We start from the raw sequence: 7,707 nt of genomic DNA, 5'->3' as shown, positions 1-7,707 counted from the left end.
GGCCCCGGAGGAGCGGGGAGGGGGCAGCTGCCGGCCCCGTACCCCAGATCCCCGTGTCGGACAGCGCACTCTCGGTCCGGTCCCGATTCGGTCCCCGGCACCCTCGGTTGGGTTCGCACCGCCCCCAGCATCCCCACTTGGTCCCCGGCACCCCCAGTCCTGCCTTTGTTCTACGAATCCTTAGCCCAGGTTTACACCACCTCATTACCCCACAGACAGTGGTTCCAGTGACCCCAGACGAGGATCTCACCACCTCCTAATCTGCTCTAGGCAGCTCCACTTGCGCCTGACACCCCCACTTCTGCCCCATGCGGGATGGGAACAGCAGATGAGTCCAACGTGGGGCATCATCTTGGGGTCTCCGGGCAGTTTCAGGGTACCTGGGTCTGTGGGCACAGCTGGGTGGCAAGCACCCCTGGATAACTGCCCTGGTCAGGGCTCAGCCGGGTGCTCAATGTGCCATGCCTGGCTTCTCAGGACATCCTGCAGCCCCTGGGACATCCCCTGGCTTCACCTCCCTTCCAGCCTCTGGAGGCCTGACCAGCCTCATCCAGGCACATCCAGGCTGAGCCATTCTTCAGGAGATCTGATTGCTCTCTTCTGGCCAGTATTTCTGAAGAAGAGGGCCCCATGTCATGGCGTGATCCATGCTGACCCTCTCTCAGGCTGCTTTGACAGAGGTGGGGCTGTGGGTCCCCTTCTCCATCAGATCCCCGTGCCTGCAGCACCAGGGGACAGAGGAGGAAAGTAGAAATGGGTATTAACCCAAGAGGTTTTGCCTCCCTTTTTCAATATGGAGCTGCTTGGTTCTCAGTTCTGAGGTAGAAGAGAGTTGATCTGATACAGAACTGATCATGCCTTCTACCAGCTTTATATGAAAAAGTAAAATTCACTCTTAACCCCTCACGGGAAATGTGTTTCTAGCTGCTCGCTACTTACTGCCAGGAAAACTAGCTGTACCATTTTCTGGCAGAGGTAATTGTGCTTGTACAAATGTCCCAGTTCTAAGGGGAATTCTTTTAAGCATATTTACAGCTGTGGAGTTGGTTATGGGAGTCTTCTATTACCCACAGAGGTTGCAGGGCTACCCAAGAGACCAAAGCCCCCTTTGCTCCAGACAGGCTTGGTGTCTCAGTGCTGCATCACCCGGGCCAGGAGCCACATCTCACCAGCGAGGGACCAGGGCATGTCCCTGAGCAGGGCATGAGCTCCAGGGCACAATGGCACTGCTGGCTGTGCCCCCAGCTCATGAGAAGGTCCAATGCCTGTGTGCTTGACTCACTTCTCTGTTCTGGCCTCTCCCTGGAGACGCCAGAGCCATAATATCCACCTCAGCTGCCTTACAGCGGGTGGCTCGCAGTCGTCAAGGCTACCGGTCCCTGTGCTTTAATTAAGCACACAGACGCTGCACGGGGTATTTTCAACAGCTGGGGGACAAGGAGGAAGGGGCGCTGGCAGTCCTCAGAGGGGCTGGTGAGCAGCACCATAAATCTGGGCAGATGAGACCCCCTGCAGGTCACTGCTATTATTTAGCTGATGTCCACACTCATCAGGATTATTATTAACACACTAATGAGGTACCTCTGGCTCCCCATAGCAAGGAAGGAGCAATTGGGAGTAAGAAAAGGGACAGCATCTGTGTGATAATATCTTTAGGATGATACTGCTGATGTCCCATCCTGGAGAAGAGAGCAAAAGGAAGGGGAACTTTAACATCTCTCTGGTACACAGCAACTTCCTCATGGAATAAGCAAAACTATTCCCCTTAGACAGCAGGCAGCAGCCCCCCATGTCTCTGTAGGCTCTTGGCTTGTTCTTGAGTGAGAATGAAAACACCCTTGCAAGCCCTAGCAGCATCTAGATCAGACAGGTCTGGGTAGCACTGAGAGTTGAGGACTTAGAATAACTTTTGAAAGAAAGTTTTGTGCTCAAAAACCACAACATCAACTTCTGCCACTGTCACACCTCCCTCTTGCAGTGGCTCTGTTCAGCTCCCATCCTTTTTTTCCTGGCAGCCAGCCAAGTCATGGAGCAGACCAGCGATTATAATGTTGGTTATAGTAATTTAATAGGAAGAAGCAGATCATAGAAAATAAGTGAATAGAAAATAGTGGCAGCAAAAGAGCTGAGGGGAAGTAAGGGCAGAGGCAGGAGGGATGGAGATGCTGGCCCTGGGAAGGACAAGTAAACTCAGTCCTTGGGCTGTGCCCCCCAAACCCAGCGTATGACATAGGCTGAGTGTCCCCTGAGGGAGCAGAGCTTTGGCCTCGCTGCCACCATCACCTGCAGCCCCACAAAATCTGGAGAGTGATCACCAGCCCAGGGGAGAGTGATTGCAGCAGTGGAGTCCTGAGCAGAGGGATGGCTCTGGGCATGTGGGTGGTTCACCTGGGCTCTGGGCTCATGTAAATCATTCCATTTCTTGTGCTTTGGCCTCTCTCCCCTCTGCCCTTTGCAGGGGCACTGGGAGCACGGCTGGTGCACATCTCAGCCTGGCCTTGCAGAGCCCAGCAGATCCCAGCCTGCCCCCTGTCCCCTTGCTTTTTGATGAGAGTGGGGCATGATTAGGATGGTCTTGGGGTAGACAGGCCCAGGTATCATCTCTAAACAGCTGCTTTCATCCTCCAGGAGCTCTTCAGTGCAGAATGAGGAGAGGGCCTGCTCCCAAAAGAAGACAACTTGCCACTTCTAGGGATTTTCAATTCTCAAGGAAGCTGGAAGCCAACTGACTGGAGCAGAAGAGCTAATCATTGAGTGAGTCATTCCCCCTCCCAAGGCTGAAACATTAAACCAGTTTTTTATGAAAGGCAAATTAAATCCCACAAGTCAGAGCCAAGAAAAGAGAATTTATCAAAGAGCAGAAGATGCCACTGTGGGACTTGCAGGCAGACAGAGGGAGCATTTGCTCAGCAGCCCAGGATATTACATCTCCTGTGCCTCTCCTCCAATGTAAGGAGCACTGCCATTCATCTATTTTTAATAACAATGACGCAGGCAGTGAACCTGACTTCAAGGCTGGAATATCATCTTCTTCCCTCTGCATATCTCTCCTGACTCATCTTCTGTTCCAAGAGCTCTCCACAGCTTGGTAGCCCAGCAAAGGAAGGAAGAACAGAACTGAAAAAAAAAAAAGCCAAAAACTGTGGATCAGAGAGCAAAGCATAAGAGTTAGAGAAGCATTCTGGGCAAGGAACAATTAACACTGTGACTTCACTGGCTCAGGGAGCCAGGGAAAATTAAGGGTCTGGGAAACCTAAATGTATCTGCGGACAGGCTGATCAGGGAGTGGGATCTCTGAGAGAGCTGAGCAGGGATCTGGTAGCATCTGGGTACTTGTAGGTCTTGCAGCTCTGCAAAGAGGGCTGGAGAAAGCAGGGGCAGAGCTAAAGGTGCCCAAGCCTGGGGTGGCTGGTGGGGGGGACAAGCTGAAGAGCCCTGTGGTGGCAGAGGTCTCCAATTTCAGTGCCACAAAAGAGAAAAATCTCTTCACTGTTGTATCTGCAGAGATAAGGAGTGAGTGCAAGTGTGAGGAGCATAACTAGAGGAGGAGAGGCTGCTGTGCAGCCTGAGGACACAAAAGGCTGTGCTTTCATCCTAGAGATAACCTGCGTTAGCTGGGGAGTGAGAACAGCACACCAGGCAATGCAGAAACCCTTTTGTGCCTCAGCTGAGGCAGGAGAGGTGGGACTGATGGCCATTGGGCTGTTGGCCTTGATCTTCACAGGACTGCATGGCCTCTTTCAGCATCCACCATGGTCCAAGGCAGTGCAAATCTGCATTTCTGCACTTTGGTGGGTGAATACAAAGCTAATGCAACTTCATCAGATGTTTAAGGTTTTCCTCTACAAAATTGGTACTCAGACATCTCAGAAGTTCAGATGCTGCTGAGAGAAGCCATGTCCCAGGCCTGCCCTGAGTATTGGGGTCTCACCCTTTGCTCCTCAGATCCCAAGGGCTGGAGCATGGTGTGATGGGCTGTGCCCAGGGCTGAGGCAAGGCACAGTGACACAGGGTCAGTCCTGGCTCCTTGTCCCAGTGTTTGCACGGCCTCATGGTTGGGAGCACCTCAGAGCCAGCTGGTCAGCTCAGTGCCACTCCACAACCAGGGCACCGCCAGGAGCTTGGTGACAGCCATGCCACAGCAGCGTGCCAGGGCAGGCAGGCTCTGCACTGCAGCCAAGGCAGCAGATGGCCGTGATGAGCAGGCAGGGGAGCACAAGGCTGCAGCACCAGTGCCAGTACAGGAGCTGTCAATTTGGGCATTTCCATCTGCCCTAGAACAATCCCTTTCCAGTTCCCCAGGCAGGGTGTCTGGTGCTGTGCCAGCCTCCTGGAAGAGGAGCATGGAAGATGCTCTGACATTCCCATGGTTGCCAGGTCTCATGCAGAGACCTGTGGTGGTGGGTTTGGGCTGACATGGAGCAGGCTTTGAGCACAAGGACACACTGGCCACCTCCTCTGCACCAGTGGTGAGACAGAATTGGGCAGAAGGCAGGTTCATCCTTGTGCAGAGGACAGCATTCAGGCTGCCCCACAGAGCCCTCCTTGCTGCCAGGAGCATGGGCATGACAAGGCAAGGGGCAGGGGGTCAGAGCACAGCCCCAGCTGTGCCTTCCCCCTTCCCCTGCTCAGAGTGGCTGGAAATGCCCTCTTGCCCACAAGCAAACTTGTCCCTGTTCTGCAAAGGCCACCTGCAAGGCTGGCTGAGGGAGGCATGTGTGGGAGAATGTTCCTCCCAGGGAACCCATTAAGATGGTTTTCAAAATCTAGGGGTTTGGTGTGTGACTGAAACCTAAAGGCATAATTTTTTCATTGCTGTTAAACATCCACCTAGGACAGGAGCTAGAAAAGGACCTATATTGACATTAATCAAGAGAAAATTCCTGGAATTCCCATGGGGACCCTCTCTTCCAGCTCCTGTGACATGACTTCAGATCTCCACAAGAGTAAATCAGAGCAGAATTTGACCAGTCTTACCCAAAGATGGTTTTTCTAGACAGGTTTCATTACAGAAAGTATTTATTAGGTTAAATCACTAAAATGCCCAATCTCATCACAATACTGTGAGGTCAAACCACTGTCTTGGGCCCTTGGGAGGCAACAGAGACAGTCCCTGTCGTGTGACACTTGTTTAATTTTGGAGCCCACAGAAACTCTGCTGGCGAAGACATCTGCTCTGCTGCAGTGGGGGCAAATTTACATGGATCCATTGCATCAGCTTTCTTCTTGGGAAGGAGAAATTTCCCACACCTCTCTCCTCCGAGGCATTTGCAGATCCTGGAGGAAGGGAGTTCCCCCTTCTGCCTGCTCTCAGCCACCTTCTCCTGTCTGTTTTGGTGTCCACCCGTGAGTGAACCCTGTGCTGCTCCCTTTCCAGACCAGTCACATTTAAAAAGCCAAAGTGACCCATCTGGAGGAGAGAGGTGCAAACCACAAAGGCACAGAGCTGCTGTTTGGAGTGGCTGATCCTCGCATGGAGCACGCTGGGGGCATCTGGGGGAGAGGGGAATGAACACCCTGAGCACAGACATTTCCAGGCTGGGGGCCCTTCTGGGAGGGGAGGAGATCCCCAGAACCGAGAGCGCTGAGACATCTGCGAGGCTCTGCCTTTGATGAGTCGCTTTGATGAGTTTTTTAATGCAGCGTTTATTTTCCTCTCTCCGGGAAACAGAGGGAGGCTCCAGAAGTCTCTGGTCCTCTGCAGGTTTCCAGGCTGCAGATTTGCCCCGCTGCTCCTGCCAGCTGCGTGGGGAGACGGGGACTGAGTGAGACAAAGTCCTGCTGCGATGCCCGGTTTTTTCTGCTTTAAAAACAGGACTCACCGTTGAGATGAAGCCATGGGAGGGCTCATAAGATGGTTTATTTCCCTCTCAAAACAGGGCTCAGTCGCGTCACGAGTCACAGGACCTCTCGCAATGTTATATGAAACAATGTGGGTGTTTCCGACTGAGGTTCAGCTTCACTGGATCTCTCTGGTGTGTTTTAGTGATGCTGCTTTGCACCAGTGCTTATTCCTGGCTATGAGCAGTAAGACATTCGCAGTCCAAAAGCAGGAATTACACATATCTTGCTTGGGAAACAAAAAGGAGGTAAATTTTTTGATGGGAAACAGGGGAACGATAATTAATTTGCATAGTTCTGGGATCAGTTCCTAAAAGGAGCGATAATCAAAACCTACCAGCAGATGTCATCTTAAAGCCAACTAATAGCTCCCCAACACCAGGGACGAGGATATCAGGGAGATACTGTTTATTTTTTTTTTAAACGGGGTACAAAGTCGCAGGGATCACTGGACCCTGACATGAAGGACCCCAGAGCTGACTTTATTTATCTTGCTGAGATAAATCCCACTAAAATATAAAACACTGAAATTTAACTTATTTAAAAAAAAAGTTCTAAAGAAAAAATCTTGCTAAAACCCCCTATTCTGAGACTCAATTCTGCTTGAATATAGAGAAAAGAGACTGATGCATCTGGGTAGTTCCATCTGCTTTGTCACTCTCTAAAATATGATAATACTACTACTACTACTACTACTACTACTACTACTACTAGTAATAATAATAATAATAATTTAATGGCTTAATTACCAAAGCTTTGCTGCACCCTGTGTTTCAGCTGTCATTAAAATAGATGTTTGCAGGTGGTTGATATTTAACATTTGTGAGCGTGGGAAAATTTCCTGTGAAGGAAATCCAGGAGGAAATTAAGAAAGCAAGACATTTTTTGCCCCCACACGAAGTACTTTTAATCTGTTACCTGTGCAAAGATGATAATAGCTTTTGTAGTTAAACATACAGAGAAAGTTTTGCTGTAGACTCTTGACGGAAATTCTGAGACTAAATTTAATCAAGACATTGCAGAATAGAGGTATTTTAATCCAACTGTAAGGAAAAGTCTCTGTTCAGTATTTAGAGATAGTGCTAATGTGTCCAACATCAAACTCCCTCAAGCACATTTTAGATTATGCTGAAAAGACTAGATGTAAAATTAATTACGAACGATAATGAGAAAACATTAATAATATGGTACAGCAAAGCTGAGTGACACATTCTTGCCCAAGACCCCTTTTTAGTTACAACTCCTCTGGTTTTTAACTGTTTGGGCTTTGGTAATTCGATCCATAACTGTATAGCAAATGAACTTTGTTTGTTGAAGAGTTGCAGTAAAAATAGCTCAGGCTCTGCCAAAGATGAGGTCAGGGAAAAAAATCAGCCTCTCGCCAATGTAAACCAAAACCAAATCCCCCTCGAAAATGTTTAATGAGATGTTTTAGTCCTGCCGTGCTTTGGAACGGATACTTGGAATCTGGCAGTCCGTCGCAGCAGGAAGAAAGGTGTCTTTTTCCATACCTGTTACAGGTTGCCTACAAGCGGATAAGTGCTAATTTTTAAAATAGCAGTTTGTATGTGAAAAATCCCACGTTTGTTTCATCCTGGCAGCCGAACCCGCAGAATATCTGAGCTGGATTAAGGAGGTTCCAGGCGGGGACCGGGGGCCCCGAGCCGTGTGACCGACACCAGGAGCGGGGACAGGCAGATGGGAAGATCGGGAGGAGCAAAGGCTGAAGCTGCACGTCCTGGAGAGAGGAGGAGACCGGGGGAAGAGATTGGGAAACCCAGCAGGGGACGGGCAGCAAGGGGCAGTAACAGCAGGGCTGCCACCATGGAGCCCCGCCGCGGCCACCGCCGGCCGCCTGTGGAGGGC

This window comes from Geospiza fortis, unplaced genomic scaffold, assembly GCF_000277835.1.
Source record: "Geospiza fortis unplaced genomic scaffold, GeoFor_1.0 scaffold333, whole genome shotgun sequence".
NCBI classification, from domain to species: domain Eukaryota; kingdom Metazoa; phylum Chordata; class Aves; order Passeriformes; family Thraupidae; genus Geospiza; species Geospiza fortis.
The sequence above is the reverse complement of the archived record's forward strand: the minus strand, read 5'-3'. Positions refer to the sequence as shown.